This window comes from Pleurodeles waltl, chromosome 8 (assembly GCF_031143425.1).
Source record: "Pleurodeles waltl isolate 20211129_DDA chromosome 8, aPleWal1.hap1.20221129, whole genome shotgun sequence".
Classification (NCBI taxonomy): Eukaryota; Metazoa; Chordata; class Amphibia; order Caudata; family Salamandridae; genus Pleurodeles; species Pleurodeles waltl.
The window spans coordinates 486,920,711-486,944,864 of record NC_090447.1 but is presented as its reverse complement, the minus strand read 5'-3'; positions in this window follow the sequence as shown (position 1 = coordinate 486,944,864).

Here is a 24,154-nt window from a genome sequence, read left to right as displayed (position 1 = left end):
CAAGCCTCTCCTTATCCCCCTCAGTCAGAGCAATCTGCCAATATCCAGAGGTCAGATCAAATATACTTAGATATTTTGCGGCCCCTAACCAGCCAATGAGCTCATCAGAACAAGGGATGGCGTGCGCGTTAGTCTTAGTGACCGTTTTGAGTCCCCAGTAATCCACACAGACCCTGAGTTTTGGAGTGGCATCAGGAGCAGCAGTCTTTGGGACCAAGACCACAGGGCTGGCCCAACGGCTACTGGAAAACACAATAATCCCTAATGCTAACATCTTGGACAACTCATCCTTGATGTTAGCCCTAACCTTGTCAGTCACTCTACACACCTTATGTTTTACAGGAGGACTGTCCCCAGTGTCCACATCATGTGTACACAGATGAGTGACCCCTGGGATCAAGGAAAATAATCCGATAATCCCTCTGTTGCTCTGGGGTCAGTGGGGGGGGGAAGGTTCACACCCTCCATAGATCGATCCTTCTCCTTAGCAGACAGGAGGTCAGGAAGAGGCTCACTCTCTTCCTCCACCCCATCATCTGTTGCTGGAGCATTGTCATCCCTGTCCTCACAAAATTAAGCCTGAGGCGTTTCACTGCGTCATTCTGGGAATTCACTGCATCAGAATTTTACTGCCTGCTCAAAACAAGTGTAAAATTAACACTGGGCTTTTTCCAATGGGAGCCTTCTTGCATTGCTGGAGTAGCATCATTTTTACAAGGCTATACCAGCAATGCACGAGTTTAGCACCAGCAGATGTGTTTGAATTTCCGATGCATCTATGAAAACGAGCACCATGGAGGTCTGTTTTGTAAATACAGCCCATCCATGGTGTCTTTAGGGAACCTTAGGGGACCTCAGGGGAGCGCAAGAAATGTGACACATTGATGTTGATGCGTCAGATTCTTTTAAATAAGCCACCCTGTTCCCGGTAAGTTGAGGGTCAGTCTTGTAGGAATTAATTGAAATATTGTCTGTTGGGGAAAATTTAACCCCTTGGGTGCTGGGGACGAGCTGCCTACTCCTTGACCAGCTCATCCTGCACCCGGCCCACGGGGGAGTGCTAGCGCTCCCCCCGTGGGCCTCCCCTCCCCTGGACATGGATGGAATGGGAATCACTTCCCCTTCTGCCCCCGAACCCTCCAGTGACGTCTGATGATGTCAGCGTGCGATCGTGCGCGGACCGCATCAGAGGTCGCCCCACCAGGGGTGAGGGGGATCGAAGAGGGATGAAAGGAAAGGAAAGTCTTTTCCTTTCCTTTCATGTCTCTCTGAGCATTTCTGCAGCAGGAGCGATCATACTGCAGAAATGTCCACTAGACACCAGACAGATTGGCCTATTTTAATTAGGCTGATCTGCCCCCATGGGGTACAGATGCCACTAGACACCAGGACTAATTAAAAAAAAAAATTATTTACAGGTGGGGAGCGAACCCTTAGGCAAGGGTCGCTCCCCCGGGGGGGCAATTTTATTTAAGGCCATTTCTGCCCACCTTGAGGGCAGATCAGCCTATTTTACTTTGGCCAATCTGCCTCGAAGGGGGTCGGAAACCACTAGACACCAGGGATGTTTTTAAGGCCAATTTCACGCAAGGGGAGCGACCCCTTAGGCAAGGGTCGTTCCCCTGGAAGGGCAAAGTTACTTTAGGCCATTTCTGTCCCCCCTTGGGGGCAGATAGGCTGATTTCTATTAGACCCACCTATCCCCAAAGGGTGCAGAAACCACTTGGCACTAGGAATTGATGTGTGTGTTTGTTTGGGGGGCAGACCCTTGCACAAGGGTTGCTCCCCATGGGGGCACATTACTGTTGGCCGTTTCTGCTCCCTTTGGGGGCAGATCAACCTATTTTTGTAGGGCCCATCTGCCTCCAAGGGGGGCAGAAAGCACACCAGACACCAGGGAAGAATTTTGTTTAAAAAATGAGGGTGTGGGTATGGCCATACCCCCACCCCAAATAAATTAGAACAAAGTTGTTCTACCCATCGGGGGCAGATGAGGCAATTACCCCCAATCCACTCCTCAGGGGAGCAGAAAGCCTGGCTACCAACCAGTATTGTAATGGTTATGCCCCCACCCCAACTGAAGGGAGTAACAGTCTTTCAGCTCTCCCCCGCACACTAAAAGATATTATCTCAACAGCAAGCAAGAGAACATTTGATTATTTTGGGTTTTGGTTTTGCATTTGGGCCATGAGAGCTTGGCTAACTCTCAAAATCGTCCCACTTGGAATGGTGAGGGCTGTAGTTTTTGGACTTTGGGACGCTGCCATCTAGAAAAATTTACAAGACCTAGACACATCTGAAAACTAAACATCTGGGTGAGTCCAGTGTGGTGTGGTTCACATGCACCCACACCATTTTCTTACCCACAATGCCTGGCAAACCTCCAACTTTGCTTGAAATCACACATTTTCCCCACATTTTTGTGATGAAACCTTCCGGAATCTGCAGGAATCCACAAAAGTCCTACCACCCATCATTGCCGCATCTATAAATTCTGCCCCACTTTTTTCAAACTGCCCTTTTGGACCCACTTTGGTTCTACCTCAATTTCAACATGTTTTTGGCTCTTAACTGTCACAGGCACTTGGCCCACCTACACAAGTGAGATATTATTTTTATTGGGAGACTGAGGGGAACATTGGGTGGTAGGAAATTTGTGCCGGTGCGGTGATCCCACACAGAAATGTGGGGAAAATGTGAGTTTTTTAGCTAGATTTGAGGTTTGCTGAGGATTCTTGGTAAAAAAGACACTACAGGATACAAACAAGTCACACCTCCCTGGACTCCTTCAGGTGTCTATTTTACAGAAATGTCTGGGTTTGGTATGTTTCCCTAGATGGCTCTTGAACACAGGACCAAAAATGCAGGTGCCTCCCCCCGCAAAAACAGGTAGTTTTGTAATTGATCATTTTGATGTGTCCATGTCGTGTTTTGGGGCATTTCCTGTGATGGGCACTAGTCCTACCCACACAAGTGAGGTACAATTTTTATCGGGAGACTGGGGGAATACTGAGGGGAAGGAAATTTGTGGCTCTTCTCAGATTTCAGAACTTTCTATCACTGAAATGTGAAAGAAAAATGTGTTTTGCCAAATTTTGAAGTTTGCAAAGGATTCTGGGTAACAGAACCTGGTGAGAGTCACTCCCTCCTGGATTCCCCTAGGTGTTTCGTTTTTAAAAATGCACAGGTTTGGTAGGTTTCAATAGGTGCTGGCTGAGCTAGAGGCCAAAATCCACAGCTAGGCACTTTCCAAAAAACACATCAGATTTTAATGTAAAAAATGTGATGTGTCCATGTTGGGTTTCCTGTTGCGGGCCCTAGGTCTACCTATACAAGTGAGGTACCATTTTTATCAGGAGAATTGGGGGAACACAAAATAGAAGAACAAGTGTCATTGCCCCTTGTCTTTCTCTACATTTTGTCCTTCCAAATGTAAGACAGTGTGTATAAAAGAAGTATTTTTGAGAATTGCCCTGTAATTCACAGAATTCAGAGATGTGCAAATAACCGCTGCTTCACAACACCTTATCGTGTGCCCATTTTAGAAATACAAAGGTTTCCTTGATACCTATTTGTCACTCTTTGTATTTCACCAAATGAATTTCTGTATACCCGGTAGACAATGAAAACCCATTGCAAGGTGCAGCTCATTTATTGGCTCTGGGTACCTAGGGTTCTTGATGAACCTATAAGCCCTATATATCCGCGCAACCAGAAGAGTCCAGCAGATCTTACACTATAGTGCTTTAAAAAATCTGCCATAACTGGAAAACTTTAGAGAAGAAACCGTGGACAGAAATGGCTCTTTTTCACCTCAATTTCAATATTTGTTTTATTTTAGCTGTTACTTTCCATAGGAAAGCCTTGAAGGATCTACGCAAATGACCCCTTGCTAAATTCAGAATCTTGTCTACTTTTCAGAAATGTTTAACTGTCCAGGATCTAGCATTGGTTTCACAACCATTTCTGTCACTAACTGGAAGAAGGCTGAAAACACAAACAATAGTAAAAATGGGGTATGTCACAGTAAAATGCCCAAATTGTGTTGAAAAATGTGTTGTTCTGATTCAAGTCTGCCTGTTCCTGAAAGCTGGGAAGATGGTGATTTTAGCACCGCAAACCCTTAGTTGATGCCATTTTCAGGGAAAAAAACACATTCTGCAGCAGTTTTTTCCCATTTCTTTTTTAAAAAGTGAAATTTTAGCTGCATTTTGGCTAATTTCTTGGTTTCCTCCAGGGGAACCCACAAACGTTGGGTACCTTTAGAATCCCTAGGATGTTGCACATGAAGGGAAAAGGCCTGGCGGGGAAGGGGTTAATTAATATTTGCTCTATAATATAGGCGACTGAGGTGAAAATAGGTTATTTTAAGTTGTAGTTGCGCACTTAATGCACATATTGTTGATAGATCTACCGTTACTGTGCGATAAACCTATGGTTACACTAATGAATCGTCAAACAATTGGGAAGAATTCCACGGCAATTGGTAAAATCTTTGCGCTATGAACATGTATCCTTTTTCAGATTCATTTAAAATGCTTTCTCCTTTCTAACATCTAGCCGTTTTTACATTTATGATTCCATATGTCTGCTTTCAGCCGTAAATGGGACATAAATAAAACGTAAATATGTTTGGTGTCAAAAACGAGCTATTTAAGTTCCTAAACCCCGGCCATACTTTGCCACCATAAACCTTTCTCATAATGGGAGCATGCGAAAATGCATTTAAAAGTGCCCAAGCACTATGGGCATGATTTATACTTTTTTAGCACTGCATTTGCGTAATTATTTTACGCAAAAGTGGCACAAACTTCCAAACTTCAATTATGGCCCATATTTATACATTTTTGCGCTGCATTTGCGTCATTTTTTTAAGCAAAAGCGGCACAAACACAAAATGCAATTATATTTTGTAAGTTTGTGCCACTTTTGCGTCAAAAAATGACACAAATACAGCACAAAAAAAGTATAAATATGGGCCATATTTTGTACGTTTGCCCCGCTTTTGCGTCGAAAAATTACGAAAATGCGGACCTAAAAAGTATAAATCAGGCCCCATACGAGGAAAGAAATGTAAACAGCTACATAGCGTATGTTAAATCAGAACAACGACTGTGCTGAAGCAAGGATTGTATACTCCAGTTAAACTTAAATACTAACGAAGCATTTATCCTATAATCACCATTGAAGTCAGATGTCATTTTCAGAAGCCCTTAGGGAATTCCATTCTTAATTATTCTTCAATACCCAAATCAAGCATCCTTTAATTGGTGTAAATTGAACAGTGTTCCAAGGCAAACAAGGACAGCGCCGACTAATCAATGATTCCGCGCGTGTCTATTGGAAAGTCACTGCCATTAGATCAAACAACAAATCCTCGACGCCATTAACTCAGCCGAAAGCAGAGAAATGTGCACATGCAGCTCCTTGTTATCAGGAGTTATCAGACAGAAACAGGAAGCAGCTAGCTAGTCAAAATTCCATAGGTGCTGGAGGCCAGTGCTAACCTAAAAAATCGCAGTGCAGTTTCCCAAGGCTTTTCTTAGGAACACTTTACCAGGGTTGCATTACACTATTGGCCTCTTTAACAAGGGCATTGCCACAGGAATGTCACTTTTTCCGTTCTGGTTGTGCAATGCCCTGCTCCATATTTCCAAAGGGTGTTCAGCCACGTTTTGTGGCTTAAGACCGCCTTGTAAAAATGGCCACTTTTACACTTTTTTTGAATGGGGGTTGCAATAGGTGTTGCTGTGGGCGTTCCACCGCAACACCTGTTGCATTTTGACACTGCCCCAGATTTATGAAAAATGGTAAACCCGAGGCAGCCAAAACTAACACCATCCCAAGGGTGGCCTTAAAGTGGAGCAAGAAGGAGAAATACTTTCATTTCTCCTCGTTTTGCTTTTTCTATGTGTGCCGCATTCTGATGCACACATGGAAAGACCAAAATGCCAATAATGATTGTTTATGTGCAGGAAGGTGTCCCTTTCTGCACCTCAACAATCATGAAATAATGACGATTTGTTACTTCTATGTGTGCTTCATTATGCAGCAAACATAGAAGTAACAAATCACCATTATTAATTGTTTATGTGCAGGAACGGACACCTTCCTGCACATAAACAATCATTCCCTGCTACTCAGGCACCCTTGCACTATGGTGCAACTGTGCCTGCATTGGCGCTAGGCAGCTATTTTTAGCACCAGCACTAGGGAAGACACAGGGGTGCGTTGTATTGAGGTAAATATGGTGCATCCCTGTGTTTTTTAAATGACGCAGCTTGGCGTTGCAAAATTTGCTGCAGTGCCTTGCTGCGCCACTTCTTTATAAACAAGGCCCTAAGGGTGCCTCCTTTCCATTCCATCCCTTCACGCTTCATTCTACCATCCTACTCTGCCTGTCTCTTTCTAGAGGTTTTTTTTATTTAACTTCTTCCCCTCTTTGTTACTGGTTTCCAATATTTATCTTCTTCCTTCTTTGTTTTTCTATGTTATTCATGGCTAAATCCTGATGATGAAATGTAATGCCTAGTCTGCAAAAGTGCGTGCCCATGCTCACCAGCTGCCACTAATGGCACAAATTAAGCTTTGAGAAAGTGTTAAGAAGAAATAATCACAGTCCATTTTTCTTTTTTTATTTCGAAAGGGTTTTTATTAGGATTTTGTTCCATCAAGAAGATACAACAGAGAAAAATACAGAAGAAGCAATCCATTGGATGGTACAATCAGATCGTATGCGAACATCAGCATAACACATAGTAAGTAAGCTTTAAATGGTAGGAAAGGGTTGATGTAAGTGTGTTTGTTTGTGATATTGAGATAGGTTAGTCCAATGCATGTATGGTGAGGGAGTGAGTTTGTTTGCTGGTAAAGTGTACAAGGTACCTTGTTTGCGGGCGGATGGGTGGAGAGTGAGAAAGAGGGATTGTGCTCATTGTTTTAAAGCAATAATCAGCTAAGATGCACACTGATGTACTTAGCCCCCAAAATGAGGCAGTAGTATATGAATGCCGTATATTCATAGCATGCTAGCACAAGAGTCAATTTAGGGTATCCAGGAAGCCCCTGCTACCCTTTGCGTCCCGCTTAACCACCACTAGAATTCTTAATGGAGATTGCAATTGATACAGCGGAACGTGGTAACAATTTACCTGCGTTCGGACGCTCTTTAGGTCGATGAATCTTTTGACTAAGTGGGAACTCTCTGTACTCTTAATCGATCAATCGCATCAAATCGATAATCAATAACGAACATAAGCAACACCTTGAACAACATAACACTTAACAATTAATCCAGAATACATTTCGGCGAACCCTGACCTTTCGGCCAGGAATAACCACACCAGTTTATTGCAAAGTTAGTGAATTTATTTCCCTATATTAACAAAGCTAGCACGATATAGATGTGTCTCAACACCAAATGATAAACATAAATGAACATTAATAGCTGTCCATATCGTCGGAACAAGTGTAATCTATGTAGCATTTGAATCACAAGGCATTCGATAGTGGCAATGCAAAGCACTAATACGATAATCTGTAATGGGCTAATTGCGTACATTTAGTCAGCATAACAAGATCTCAAATTGCATCGTGCGACATATGGAATCCTCGTCTAACCTCAAATTAGCATCAGCATGTGGGACTTCATGCAAAAACAATTTGGCAACATCAATTTAGAAAACTCCTAGCTAGGGCTCTTATCAAAATCAGCAGTTGGTTACCTAAAAGAAACACAATGCAATTTTACAATTTCCTTTCATAATTACCAATTCCGATCAGCAATCAATGAATTCTTCGTCTCACAGGTATCGTTTCTCGATCAGCATAGGGCCGGGACGAAAGGGGCAAAGGTGAACGGGGCAATTGCCTCACGGCGGCAAGGTAAAACTACTACTTCATGCCAAGGGACAAATCAAAGTTAAAGTCTCTAGGGCAAGAATTGTCAAAGTCTCTTTCTCTCGACTAGAGAAAGCATCAAAGTCTCTCAAAATGGCGTCGCAGCAAAATGGGCCATAGTAGCTACGAAGTCAAAATGGCGGGATGTCCGAAGATAGAGAGAGAGCTTTCCTCTCGTGCACTTGGGTTTTAGAGACAACAGTTCAAGTCCAGTAGGGTCTCCATTGGAGGGTTCATAGGTTAGCTTCAAATTGACCAATCAAAAACGACAGTTCTCAAGCTTTTACTTAAGCATACATTATCCTTGGAGATGGGTACGCAAATTGCAACATTGTCTCTCGATTAGCTTACTCTCAGAGCCTCCATTGTCCGCACCTGCAAGTCGACCTTGAATTAAAGAGAAAATATGCCATGCTGGCACTAACTTTAAGATAAGCATGTGAACAGTCTCTGTGGAAAAGTACAGCTTCAAGCAGAAATACACGTTTAATAGCACAGTGGAAAAATACGAACATCTAAACCGTGAGACCAGGCAGCTAGGCCAAAGCCTCCGCTAAAGTAATGCCAAGCTAAAACATTTCAAACAAGCAAATCGTAGCACACGTTTATGATTATGTCGGATTAGTGCAATTCTAATACACCACGTTATATAAAGCACGCGTATAAATGATGGCAAACTACTCTGAGGGCACATTTTGTCCCCGTACAATCTTTATTAGTTCGGTTAATGTCACACATGATTATTTCAGCACTACGTTTATGCGTTAATAAATCAAAACCTTCATTTTCTGCTTCATCAATCCCTCCTCTGATGACTACTTGTCATCACACAAATTTAGCCCACAAATTTTATCCCATTAAAATTCTGTCAGCTCCCTTTTCCTTTTAGTTCCCCTAGTTTGCGCTTTATATTCTTCTGCCATTCTTTTCATAATTTTCTCCTCCTTTCTTCTTTTAATTCTTTCCATAATCATTATTATTCCCCTTTTTATTCCCCAAATTCCAAATACACATATTATCACTATTAATATTCCTTCTATTATTTTCAATAATATTCCATTCCAAATTCCCCCAATCCAATGTCCCACTGAAGCAAGTCCCTTTCCAACCTTCTCCCACACTCCTGGTTCTTTCAGTTCTTTCAAATCTGCACTTTCTTTTGTTAGATTAGCAAGCATAGTTTTAATCTTCACACTATTATCAGGTATATAGGTGCAGCAGTGACGTGCACCAATCATTTTGCAAACGCCTCCATCCTTTGCTAAAAGAATGTCTAAAGCAAGCCTATTTTGAAGAGTCATAGCTCTTTCCGCTGCAAGTTCAGCATCTATCAGGATTATAGCACCTGAAAACTTTGTCAACATGTTATCCACTATAGTAGCCAATTTTCTTATTTTGATGGAATTCAGCACAACTCCCAATGAAGGAATCATGGCTCCAAATATATCACCTACCACAGCAGCTGCGGTCTCTCTTTTCTGGATACAATGGGATCCAGGTGTCTTTTGAATCATCGATATGTCATCCAGTTGATAAACCTTTGGAAACACTATACCCAAATAACATCTTCCCCACCATCCCTTTGGAAGACGATAATAGGCATTATGCCCACAAATGTAATACACCCCTGGAATGACAGGGTCAAGTCCGTCCATCATGAATGTCCATTTGGCCTTAAAGATAAACGTATGTTTGCATTCACTCGCTCCTACAAAAATATTGTCATAATAAGATTCTCCTCGATAAATACAAAACTTCCCTACATGCCAAGCATCTAAAGCAATTTTCCCTTGTGTCTTTATAGCAGCAAAATCATAATTATCTACTGAAGTCCTCTTATGTAGCTCTTTTTCTAATTTCGCTTTCATTTGAGCCCTTCTATCATCTGTGCGATCTAAAAAGCTTATTTCTATAGCAGAGACTGAGCAAGTAAGGTTCTCCCTATGAGCATGAGCCGTTTCAAAAGGTTGCATTGGCTCGAAAAATTCCCCCATAATTTTATAATCCCAATATTTTGCAGTCTGGCTTAGCTGCGCTATTATAGGAACATAAGCAAATGTAACATCATAATTCGAGTAAAAATACTGTATGTCAGTTTGACCATAAAACCTAGACATTACTATACTACATGTAATCCCGTATGTAAGAGGCATGTGGTGATAAGTCACCCCTTCCTTTACTGATGTCGGTATCTGGGTACACACATAACAATCTTTCGCATCCATAGTCTCAACATACTCTGTTAATAAGCGATAGAAAACGTTATACGAAAGCTCTTTCTTATCGTGCAAGAGCCTCTCATCCAATGCTAGTCTTTTCAATGGTGTTAGTTCAGTGACAGTAACAGGAGCAATAGTAGAAGCAGCAATAGTCTCATTCCCACCCTTTCCATGCATCCCAAACACAATTGCCATTATTATTAGTACACATGTTACTACCAAACCTATACACACATATTTACAATATTTCTTTCTATTGTTTTGCGTCATGATCTGTATAGAATCAGAGAGCTAGAAGCACTTATAAATGAAACTACTTAGCAATTCAGTTACAAAGCTGAACGAGCACAATGTTCACACCGTCTTCTTCAAAAGGCCAGTCACTTATCGGTTAGCAGCATTTGTCTCAATTCTGTTTAGCAATGTCTCAGCTGGTTGTTTGTCTCACGTTAGATTGCAGCAAGCAATACCATTTACTACCGTTTCAATCAACAGAGTCTATGAAACTTTTCTTTTCTATTGGTATCTCTTCTTCTTCTTCTTCGTTCTCGATGCTTAGAGATACAAACTCATCAGTCCAATCATCGTTTACTGCATATGCCCATTCAGGACCGGAATACCTCCTGTTTGGTATCCTTTTCCTTTTCAATTTTGCTTCTCTTTTCGATTCTGCTTCGCTGGCACTCTCCTTCTTCGCCAAGTCTTTTTCTTCACTTGACGATTGTTCCACGACAGTCACTTCCTTTCTTTTCTCTTTCACTTTTGGCCTTCCTCCCTCGTTCAAACCTTCTTTGCCCTTTTCTTTTATCGGTGAGATACTTAGTCTTCTTTTTGCACCGTGTCCGTTTGATGGACCTGCGATCTTTTCTGTAGAGGTTTGAACTTTTTCGTTCTGCTCTTCTTTGTCCCCACCTTCAGGGGAATCAGTCACGTTTTCTTTTTCTTTTTCTGTATCGTCTGTTTCTGGGAAAGCCCCCTTCTGCTCAGGCTCTCCTGCCTTTTCACCTTTTTCGAGCCCTTCGTCACCGTTACTTTCTTCTGGCTCTGTATCACTTTCAGCTGCTTCAGGTTCTTTGTCACCTTCAGTTGCTTCAGGCTTTTTGCTACCCTCAGCTGCTTCAGGCTCTTTGTCACCTGCAGCTCCTTCGTCGCTGTCTGAACTTTCTCCTTGGTCTTCCCCAAGCGAGTCAGACTCTTCGCCCTCCAATAATATCTCTTTCTCTCCTGCTTCTGCTTGTTCGCTCTCAGTTTGCTTCTGTACTTTCTCAGCACTCGGCACCGTTTTATCAGGCACTGGCAATTTCAGCGCTTCAACTTCCTCATCTCTGGGACACAGCACCTTCTTTGTGTGACTGGCGTGAATCCAGTTGGGAACCCCCGCGTACTTCACAGCGGTAGTTGTCGTCAGGATCACTTGGAAAGGGCCTTTCCAACGGGGTTCCAGACACGACTTCCTCACGTGCTTCTTTATCACGACCCAGTCACCTGCTTTCAGTGCGTGTCCTGGACCTTGGATCGGTGGCAAGGTGGTCGCTTCCACCTGGTGAGAGAAAGAGCGAACCACGTCAGCCAGTCCTTTGCAGTAGTCTAACACCATATCATCTGTAATATTCAAAAGCATGTTTGCGGGAACTGCAGGAAGTCTCATAGCCCTGCCCATGAGAATTTCGTGCGGAGACAGTCCAGTTTTTCTATCAGGAGTGTTTCTCATTGACATTAGCACTAAGGGCAATGCGTCAGGCCATTTCAAATTTGTCGATGCACATATTTTTGCCATTCTCGATTTCAGCGTACCATTCATCTGCTCCACCAGTCCTGATGCCTCAGGGCGATAGCTACAGTGCAGCTTTTGCTCAATGTTCAGTGCTTCGCAGAGTAACTTTATCACCTCGTTATTGAAGTGACTTCCCCTATCTGATTCTAAAGAGATCGGGAATCCGAAACGTGGTATTAACTCCCTCAATAATAGCTTGGCAACTGTAAGGCTGTCGTTTCTACGTGTGGGGTATGCCTCAATCCAATGACTAAAAATGCACACAATCACCAACACATATCTTAAACCTCCATGCACAGGCATCTCAATGAAGTCCATCTGCATACGACTAAAAGGACCGCTTGCCCTACCAATGTGACTCGCGCTCACAACTGTTCCCTTTCTTGGGTTCATCTGCTGGCAAGTGACACATCGATGGCAAACTGCTTCTGCAGCTTGACGAAATCTGGGGTTAAACCAATCAGTTTTGAACAATCTTATCATGGCATCTCTCCCTAGGTGAGCTTGCCCATGATAGAACCGCGCAAGCTGTGATAAGAGACTGTTTGGCAGAACAAATTTTCCCTCATGTGAAACCCATAGCTCATCTTGTCTCTTTATACATTGTGATTTAATCCAGGAATCTCTTTCATCCTCCCTGACATTATTCTGTAGTGCTTTTAGTTCTTCTATTGTATCTACGACCTTCAAGGCAAATGCTTCAGCTGGTTCTAGTTCTGGCTCACTTATTGAATTCCAGTCATCTCTCAGTAATATACAGTTCAAGGCACAAAATCTTGCGACTTGATCCGCATATGCATTTCCCAGAGACACATAGTCCTGTCCTTTCGTGTGAGCACTGCATTTTACCACTGCAACTTCAGCTGGCACTTGAATGGCATGTAACAATTCCCTTATTCTCTCCCCATTTTTCACTGGGGATCCTGAAGAAGTCAGGAAACCTCTCTGTGACCACAGTTGTCCAAAGTCATGCACAATCCCAAACCCATATTGGCTATCAGTGTAAATGGTGACTTTCATCAATGCAGACAATTGACATGCTCTAGTAAGGGCTACAAGTTCTGCTACTTGTGCAGAATAGACTCCTTGGAGCCATCCCGCTTCCAAGACCCCTGTCACAGTACATACAGCATATCCTGCCTTCAAAATTCCCATCCCATCTCTTAAACATGAACCATCAACAAAAAGAATTTGGTCATTTTCATCAAGTTTTGTATCTTTGATGTCCGGTCGGGGTTTTGTGCAAAATTCAGTCACCTGAAGGCAGTCATGCTCGACGTCTTCAGCGTTCTCAATTTCAGCATTTTCTCCAGGAAGCAAGGTAGCTGGATTCAACGTGGTGCACCTTTTCAGCTGCACATTCGGTGAGCCCAGAATAGTCGTTTCATACCTTGTGAGTCTTGCTCCAGTCATGTGCTGCGTTCGGGAGCGGGTCAAAAGTATCTCAACTGAGTGAGGGACCATGACTGTTACTGGGTGTCCCATCACTATTCCTTCACTCTGAGTGAGGCTGATACCAACTGCTGCTACGGCGCGCAAACACCCTGGGAGTGCTGCTGCAACCGGATCCAAAGTAGCTGAAAAATACGCTACTGGTCTGTTTACGCCACCATGGGCTTGAGTCAAGACAGACAAAGAACATGCATCACGTTCATGGCAAAACAATGTGAAAGGCTTCGTGTAATCAGGCATACCTAAAGCTGGAGCCCTGCACATGCATTCCTTTAATTCAACAAAAGCATCCATCTCATCCCCTTTCAGTTCGATCTGATCCAAGGCATCCTTCTGGGTCAATTTCAGCAAGGGCTTCGCCAGAGTCGAGAAGTTGGGAATCCACTGGCGACAGTATCCCACCATTCCCAAAAACTTCCTCACCTCCTTCCTTGTCTTTGGTGGACTCATTTGAAGTACACTTGTAATTCTTTCCTTCATTATTCTCCGTGATCCTTTCTCTATCTGGTGACCCAAGTATTTCACTTTCTTCTGACAGAACTGCAGTTTGGAAGGAGACACCTTGTGTCCATTCCCTCCCAAATGGTTCAACAGAGCAATGGTATCGGCTGTGCAGCCACTTTCTGTCTTTGATGCGACCAGTAAGTCATCAATGTACTGTACTAGGGTTGACTCGAACGGCAATTCTAATTCTTCCAAATCTTTCTTTAGGACTTGATTGAATATCGACGGTGACTCAGAAAACCCCTGAGGAATTCGACACCAACTGTACACTCTGTCTAGGAATTTGAAACAAAAGAGGAATTGACTGTCCTCATGAAGAGGCACAGAAAAGAATGCTTGTGACAGATCGATGACTGAGAACCACTCAGCATCGCAAGGGATCTGAAACATTATCACAGCTGGATTTGGTACCAATGGACAGCACTTTATTATGATGTCATTTATTTTCCTCAAATCCTGCACGAGTCGGACTTTCCCACTTGGCTTTATTAGTCCCATTATCGGTGAATTACATGGGCTGCTTAATACTTCTTTCAGTACTCCCTGCTTGACGAATTCGTCAATAAGTTGGGCAACTTTCATGAGGGTATCTTGTGGCATGTGGTATTGTGGGGTCTGGGGAAAGATCGCATTGGGCTTTACCATCACCTTTACTGGTTCTACTCCTTTCATCAATCCCACCTCTTTCCCTGTCATGTCCCACGCTTCCTTTCCGACTGTTTCCCGTAATTCTGCTGGGATATCTTCTTCAGTTATCATCGGTAAAAGACAAATCAGAGGATACTCTTCGTCAACTGTTTCCATCTCATCACCCTGTACACTGTCCTCTTCTTCCCCATCACTGCTCGTCTGTATTGTTATTCCCTCGTTCGAACACATTATCGAACAACCCAATTTGCACAATAGGTCTCTTCCTAACAGTGCAATCGGGCTTGAGTCACATACCACAAACTGATGTACCCCTTGATAGTTACCAATGTTGACTGGTACCGGATCTGTTATTGGGTTCGTCAGATGTCTGTTTGCTACTCCCACCACTTGAACTGTCCTCCCTGAGAGTGGCAAATTTGGTACTTCACTGCTCTTAACAGTTGAACGTGTGGCTCCCGTGTCAACCAAGAATGAGACACGATGACCCATTACTCTTCCTTCTACGTACGGACCCCTTTGATCAACTTCTAGAGATGTCGCAAGCACACAATCTCCTTCCTCTTCTGAGCTTTCACTCTCCCATACATTGTTTATTCCACTCTCACTGTGTAATGGGAACTGTTGTACTGTGCCGTTTGTACTCATTACCTGACCCGTTACCTGTGGAGGAACCATCACTTGCTGCTGACTCATTGGTGCCAAAGGTATTTGCATTTGCTGATTAGGTACCATAGGTAACTGCTGTTGCATCGGCTGCATCTGCGTCATCTGCACACGGGGCATCTGCATCTGCTGCGGCTGCATAGGTTGGAATCCCTGCAATTGATTTATGGTCTGAAAATTTGGGTTTGGACCTCTCATTTTTGGTCCTCTCATTGTCTGAAATGCATTGACATCATTGTTTTGCTGACCAACACCTACACCTGCACCTGCACCTTCCTGCACCACCATCGGGCACTCGCGTTTCCAATGACCTACATTTCCGCACGCGTGACACGGCATCACCTTCTTCATTGCCTGCACACCCGTCACAACAGTGTTCAAATCCGGACCATTATTCACAAAACCTCCTCTGCCTCTGCCTCTGGCCTGTGGTTGAAACGCCATGTTTCCCTGCAACTGCGGCTGCTGTTGCTGAAACGCCATGTTTCCCTGCAACTGCGGCTGCGGTTGCGGTACCTGCTGTTGGAACCCTTGCATCCCTGGCAACCCTTGCAGTCCTTGCAGACCTTGCAAGCCTGTCTGAGCCGCCTTAAGCTGCATCATCATCACCTTCTCTTTCAGCTTTTTCTGTTTCACCTCAATTTCGTCGCTACAGTATTTCGCATAAGTCAAGACTTCATCAATCGGTTTCGACTGCCAGCAGATCAAATGCGATTTTATCATCTGACTTATCTCTGGTCTCAGCCCTTCCACAAATCTGAACACAAAATGAAGCATATCTTTCGCCTCTATTGCTTCCGTGCCACTGTAATTCTTGAACGCCTTCAACAACCTCTCATAGTAACTATGAATCGATTCTTTAGCCTCTTGGGCAGTTCGATCAATTTTCTGCCAATCCACATTTTTCGCGGCAACCTTCGTCTTCAAATGCTCAATCACCTTATAGTACAGACACATCACCATAGGTGATGGTGCACCCGTCTCTCTGTCTCTCTCTGGTTCACTTGTCGGCCAACCTACAGCTCTTTTGCAATCCTCCCACAAATCTGCCGGAACCACAATCTCGAATAGAGTGTTCAGGTCTTCCCAGAGACATTTTGCAAGCTTCACAAACCTATCAGTCTGTTGATACCATTCAATCGGCTTCTCTCTCAGTTTGGGAAAATCATTCGTAAAAGACTGAATATCGCTCCTGTGCCATGGTACATGTACTAATTTTCCCCCTGCTGTCTCCCTCATTGGTAACATAGTTACTGTCTCACTACTCTGCGGTCTTTTCTCATTGTGCTCTGTAGCACTGTCCCTCCTCTTATCCTTTCTTTTTACCCATTTGCTTTCCCACTTGTCTAAGCACCTCCACACTTGGGCACTCTGCAACAATTCTCTAAGGTGTGCCTTCATGCCTGCTGATCTCATGTGTTCAAAATCTGTGGTCCCAAAATCCAACCTATAGCTCCTGCTCAAGTGTTTCGTCTTGCCTATGTCAATCCCGTTCCTGTCTGCTACTTCCTGCAAACTTTTATGTACCTTGTTTACTTCTTTCGTGATCTTTGGACATAGATACCTCAACTCCTCTTCCGTGTAGGACTCTAACCTGTTCACACCCATATTCCCTTCCACCAATTCTTGTGCTTCCATGTTCAGCCTCATCCTGTTCAAGTAATCTTCTCCTTTCCCACTGTCTGAACTTTGTGTGGAATTTAGACTGTTGAACCACTGTGTCAGCTGTTGCGCATTTACCCCCATCAGTGTAGCATTCACATTGACTGCCATCGATGGTTGCGGCAACTTTTCAGTGTTCGATGTTAATGGTATTATCAGTGGGGGGCTCGACCTCACCAGTGTAGACTGAGCACATATGGGACTAAACTCCATCAGGGACCCAGACCCAGTTGGCTGAGTCGCTATCGGAGTTATCCCTGGAGTGTTTTCTATGCACCTTCTTTCTGTCCCATTCTGCAGCATTGGTCCCTGACTGCTCATACCTAAGTTAGGCTGACTATACAAAGGTACCACTGGACCTACGGTAATGGGCAGTGATATTGCATCTGGATTCTGTCCATTTCCCATATTCTGAGGCATGTTCATCCCCATATTATGGGCCATCATTGCCGGCATGCCCATCTCATTCCCCGTCATTTGAGCATGAGCGTTTCCTCCCTGCATCTGCTTTTGAGGCATCATAAACTGAGTTGATTCAGCTTGTGCCATTGTTGGGTTGTAACCATTCTGTACGCCCCTTACGGTTGGATCTAGAATCATCCCTCCACTGTTGTCACTGCTGTAGTACCCTGGCATCTGCGGCTGATAATTTTCTGCTGGTTTCAACACGGGCACATCTGGATATACAGGGAGTGCAGAATTATTAGGCAAGTTGTATTTTTGAGGATTAATTTTATTATTGAACAACAACCATGTTCTCAATGAACCCAAAAAACTCATTAATATCAAAGCTGAATATTTTTGGAAGTAGTTTTTAGTTTGTTTTTAGTTTTAGCTATGTTAGGGGGATATCTGTGTGTGCAGGTGGCTATTACTGTGCATAATTATTAGGCAACTTAACAAAAAACAAATATATACCCATTTCAATTATTTATTATTACCAGTGAAACCAATATAACATCTCAACATTCACAAATATACATTTCTGACATTCAAAAACAAAACAAAAACAAATCAGTGACCAATATAGCCACCTTTCTTTGCAAGGACACTCAAAAGCCTGCCATCCATGGATTCTGTCAGTGTTTTGATCTGTTCACCATCAACATTGCGTGCAGCAGCAACCACAGCCTCCCAGACACTGTTCAGAGAGGTGTACTGTTTTCCCTCCTTGTAAATCTCACATTTGATGATGGACCACAGGTTCTCAATGGGGTTCAGATCAGGTGAACAAGGAGGCCATGTCATTAGATTTCCTTCTTTTATACCCTTTCTTGCCAGCCACGCTGTGGAGTACTTGGACGCGTGTGATGGAGCATTGTCCTGCATGAAAATCATGTTTTTCTTGAAGGATGCAGACTTCTTCCTGTACCACTGCTTGAAGAAGGTGTCTACCAGGAACTGGCAGTAGGTCTGGGAGTTGAGCTTGACTCCATCCTCAACCCGAAAAGGCCCCACAAGCTCATCTTTGATGATACCAGCCCAAACCAGTACTCCACCTCCACCTTGCTGGCGTCTGAGTCGGACTGGAGCTCTCTGCCCTTTACCAATCCAGCCACGGGCCCATCCATCTGGCCCATCAAGACTCACTCTCATTTCATCAGTCCATAAAACCTTAGAAAATCAGTCTTGAGATATTTCTTGGCCCAGTCTTGACGTTTCAGCTTGTGTGTCTTGTTCAGTGGTGGTCGTCTTTCAGCCTTTCTTACCTTGGCCATGTCTCTGAGTATTGCACACCTTGTGCTTTTGGGCACTCCAGTGATGTTGCAGCTCTGAAATATGGCCAAACTGGTGGCAAGTGGCATCGTGGCAGCTGCACGCTTGACTTTTCTCAGTTCATGGGCAGTTATTTTGCGCCTTGGTTTTTCCACACGCTTCTTGCGACCCTGTTGACTATTTTGAATGAAACGCTTGATTGTTCGATGATCACGCTTCAGAAGCTTTGCAATGTTAAGAGTGCTGCATCCCTCTGCAAGATATCTCACTATTTTTGACTTTTCTGAGCCTGTCAAGTCCTTCTTTTGACCCATTTTGCCAAAGGAAAGGAAGTTGCCTAATAATTATGCACACCTGATATAGGGTGTTGATGTCATTAGACCACACCCCTTCTCATTACAGAGATGCACATCACCTAATATGCTTAATTGGTAGTAGGCTTTCGAGCCTATACAGCTTGGAGTAAGACAACATGCATAAAGAGGATGATGTGGTCAAAATACTCATTTGCCTAATAATTCTGCACTCCCTGTATTCTCCTAACCTGCGGTATCTGTGGGGTGAACAGTAAGCTCGGGTCCTTAGATCCCGATGGTGCTCCTAGACTCTGCGTTTCACTGTTCTGTACCGATGCCGGAGGGGCAGAACTGGTACTTGGACCTTGTCCATTCTCTGCATAAGGTGGTGGACGGTCGTTCAGCAATTGCATTATCAACTCCTCATCCTCTAACTCCTCTTCTCTTCTCAACTTTTCCTCGTCCTCTCTATCTTTGGAACACTTCCTGTCTGTCTTACAGGTAGCTTTCTTACCTGTCTCCTCTTCCTCCTTAGTAATTGCGGGAAACAATTTTATTCCCTGCTTTATATCTGACCTCCACACCTTCTGCGCATTATCCCACCTAGCATCCGCTAGTGTCTTTTCTACCTTCCTCATCCTTGTTTCAAACTTGTTCTTCTGTTGCTGTCTAGCCATGAGTTCCCAGATTGCTAGAGCCTCAAACTGTGCTGGCCTTGGAGGCACCTTCATGTCATACATCGTGAATCTCAAATTCTCTAGGACCCTTATATTGAATGTCCCATGTATCGGGAATGCTACGCTCCCATGTTTCTCTGTCCACTTGTGCCATTGCTTTAGCCAAAGACACGGAGCTACCCCTTTTTCCTCCATTACAATGTAAGCTGGTGTGCCCTCGGGCGGCGTCTCCTCCCCTACACTCGCTTTGATGTAAGACTCTCCCTTCATCGCGCTCCTGAATGCTTTAAGGAATTTCATTTTCTCGTCTTTTAATTCACAAAGTTTATAATCAATAGGTCACTTTTATTCCACAAAATTTGTAATCAATAGGTGACTTTAATTCCCGGAATACTCTTCACCTGCCTTTTCCCTTCCAATCGAGTCCCACGGACTGCGTCCAATCCGTGCGCGACCCTTCTCTCCAACCAACCTATCCCAGCGCGGCTCTTAGTGACGTCACACTCACACACACTGCGGCTGACAAAGCCTCGCGGCTAGTCCTGAAGAACCAGAACCTTATGGGCCTGGCGGCGCAGGGTACGCCTGAAATCTCCTTGGATTCACCTGCCTCAACTAACAGAGACACGGGACACTCTGTCAGGCGTAAAAGATCAGATTTTATTAGCTGCAGCTAGTACAGTTGTCCAAGAAGTACACAAGGTATGTTCTCAGGAGACTGCCACTTTACTTTGTGGCGCACAATCTTATATACCGTATAAAAACCATTTATTAACTACATACACTCCCAGAACACATAGAAAGGAGCCAGTAAGAATAATGTAAAGATAGAACAGAGCCAATAGAAATGTCGGAAAACAAGACAGCACCAATAGAAGGAATTGGAAAACAAAGTATCAAGTGACTTAAGGTTGCCTCCCCTCCAGCTGTGTTTGTCACCCCTCCCTTGAACTAATTCATTAACCGATCCACAACGAAGTTGCATGTGGTGTGATAAGTTTGTGTGCGTTTGGAGGACAGTTGTGAAATGAGAGAATACTAGCAAAGGACAGCGAAGGCCAGACGATAAGATAAGATCGGCGGAGAATAGTGTGAGCCTACAGATAGTTGAAACAAGGATTAGAAAACCAGACAGGGATTAGTGTACTCGGTCAGACCTTAATACCAGCCTTGTAAAGATAGAGGCAGAAGGCTGTTTTGAACACCATGTTGCAGAATAAGCAGAAAAGGCAGAATGGACTTCGTTCGCTGTGCTGCCTGAGTGAAGGCAACATAAAATGGCGGCGGGCCACAAAATGGCGGGTCGATACGATCGTATTAAAAATCGAATTTCCTCAGACCCTCCTTTTGCCAGAACTCAGGCAAGATACACAAACTCATGTTAATCTGAGTCGATGTCTATGGCCATGAGGTCATCAAGCTGTTGCTGTACCATCATTTTGATATTCTCTGCTCTTTGTGACTTGGGTTTGGGAATACATGCAGTAGCACATAGGTTGCAGATGGCAGGACCGCAGTGCATACAAAGACAACAAGAGAATATAAAAGCTAAAATTACTCCAAAGAATGTCAATACCTTCCAACCCCATTTGGACAGTAATCCCCAAAACCACTCTGAAAAGGACCAATCTCCTTCGTCCTGATGAATCGACTCGGAGATTATGTGTAACTTAGAGATAGCTTGGTATACTGTCGGAGCGTCATTAGGTATGAAAATACAGCAACTTGATCCGATCAATTTGCATACTCCACCACGGTCCGCAAGAACAAAGTCTAAGGCAACACGGTTCTGCAAGGTCATAAGATGATCAGCCTGTAGTTCAGCTGTAATGTTACTTAAAGCTCCTACAGTGATGTCTATGGTGGTTTCTACGACACGAACCAATTGCCTTATATTTCTGCTGTTGGCCATTGGACCCCAGAAGGGAAGAAATCCTTTGAGGAAATCTCCTCCCTCTTGTCCTGCTGTGTCTTTCGAATCCACAATCCCTCTGCCATATCTATTTTTATGATGGTTCGCAGGAGCGGTGTATGTAGGGGGAAGAAGAAAGGCTATATAACAAGTACCAGAGAAATCAGCTGGCAACCATGTATAAGCCCTATCGTGGCAAACGAAGTATGTACCTTGAGATGGTACTAACGGCAGTGAATTCAGGGCTGAATAAACATATGTATGGGAACATAAACTTTCTCTTTGTCCGGTGTTTGGAGTTCTACCATTTATTTGCAGACAGAAATTTCCTTGTTGGGGTATGACCCGTATCGGAGGAGATTTTCCTTGCTTAACCTTATCATTGAGGCTGGAAATGTAATTAGTTATGTTCCAATTGGTATATGCTTTTCTTTCATCTATGGAAGCTTCACTTTTTTCCATGATTTTAGCCATAGCTACCATTCCCTTTATCAATAAACTATGACTAAAATCTGAACCAACACTATGTGAACTGACAGGTTGTTTAATTTTACTTTGATATGCATTATTGAAAATGACAAAATAAGCCCAAGCGGAACCTTCATAGGAGAATGGAAGAACTAAATATAGCATTCCTTTTTCTACCGTATGTGGTATGAGTCCACACACCCAACAGTCAGTTGTATTGATCACTAACTGATGTTGATGTAACAACTGGACGAAGGAATTGTTAAAGTATTCAGTTCTTCTGATGAGTTCATGCTGGGGAATAGTGTGAAATAGGTGCAGAGAGATAGTAGAAGAAGATGTAGAGGTAGGAGAAGAGACAACTTTTTGCTGCAGAGTAATAATGATCCAGTTTACAGATGCCAAAAGAATACACGACAATATAATGACGCATAGAGCAATACTACAACGACTATATATTTCTTTACAATTATTCTTTACATTTTTACTTTCTCTTTTATCTAATGTAGCCTCCATCTTTCTAAGTGGATGCTCACGGCAATCTTCCTCAATCACTGTAGTCACGATTATCTACCGTCCTATGACACTGTGAGGTCCTGCAGGCCTATTGCCACTTACTCAGGTCGTAACTAAGACTCCTACCGTGACCCTGCAACCGGGATAGAGTACTACATAGGAGAGAAATTTACAAGTTCTTTGGTCTTGGTCTCAAATTATAGCGTTCCTGTCCAGAGGCAGTCTGGTTTTGAAACAATGTTCCTGGATTTGTCGTGTTCAAGCGACGATGCGATGGTATTGCTTCTTGAAGGATGTCGTCGTCCTCTTTCTCAGAAAGTGTTCCAATTAGACGCGCATCACTGAATGGTACAAATTGCGGAACTTTCTCACTTTCAGAGTCACTGATGCCTCTACGGACCCACTGATCGAAAGGCAAGGGCAAAGGCACTTTCTTGCAGTGCACGGCATGCACCCAGTTTTTCTTTCCTTCGACTTTAACTGCTGTTCTTGTGGTCAAAAGAACCAGGCGTGGCTCTCTCCATCTGGGCTCCAAATTTCTCTGTCGTTGGAAATTTTTCGTGCAGACCCAGTCACCTGGTCGGATGGAATGACCTGGGTCTGTGGAAGCCTCTGGTAGAGCACTCTGAACCTGTTGATGAAGAACACGCAATTTAGTTGTAAGGTCATGCAAGTAGTCAATCAACATCGGGTATGGCAAGTCTGAGTATTTCTTAGGGCGAGGAACTCCCCATACATTAGCTGGGCGACCAAATATCACTTCGTAAGGGCTAAGCCCCAAACGAGAGTGTACTGCTGTTCTGGTGGACAGAAGAGCCAATGGTAAAGCATCAGGCCAATTAAGTCCTGTGCTAGCTTGCACCTTAGCAATTTTAAGCTTCAAGGTTCCATTGTAGCATTCTACTAAACCAGCCGACTGTGGGTGATTCGCCGCGTGGAACTTCTGTTTTATGCCAAGACCTGCACAAACTTTTTGCATGACTTGACCCACAAATTCGCTCCCATTGTCACTCCAGACAATGCGCGGCAAACCAAACCTAGGGAAGAATTCTTTCAAAAGTATTTTGGCAGTTGATAAAGCAGTATTGTCCTTCAGAGGGTAGGCTTCTACCCATCTAGAAAAAGCACATACTACCACCAGAACATATTTGAGGTTGTTGCATCGTTCCATGTGAATATAATCGATCTGCAACACCTCAAATGGATATGTTGGAGGAGCAAAATGACCTGCTGGAGTTGGGGTTCCCTTTCCCGGATTGTACATCAAGCAAACAATACAATGTTTTACTACATTATTTGCACACTTTGGGATCCCCTCATTTTGCCACACTGGAGCCAGAAGTTTACATATTCCTTTTGCACTTAGGTGAGCTGGACCATGTGCCATAGTAACTACAGGTAGTACATAAGCATCTGGTAACAGCCAACGTTGATGTTCTGATAATTCAACCCAACATCCCATCTCATCTAACATTCCTGTACTTTCCTTCCACTTTCTCAACTCATTCTCCGTAGCCTCTCCTTGAATTGATTTCACACTCTCTACTGTATCTTCACACATTCCCTTTTCTCTTACGCAGTTTGCGGGACCTGCAACATACATTCGACTTGTGTTGTCTCTGGCTGTCTTTTTCGCTACCTCATCTGCAAATGCATTTCCTCGACCAACATCGTCCACAATCTTTTTGTGTGCACTACACTTCACGATCGCTATCTGAGTAGGCATTGTAAGTGACTCAAGAAGT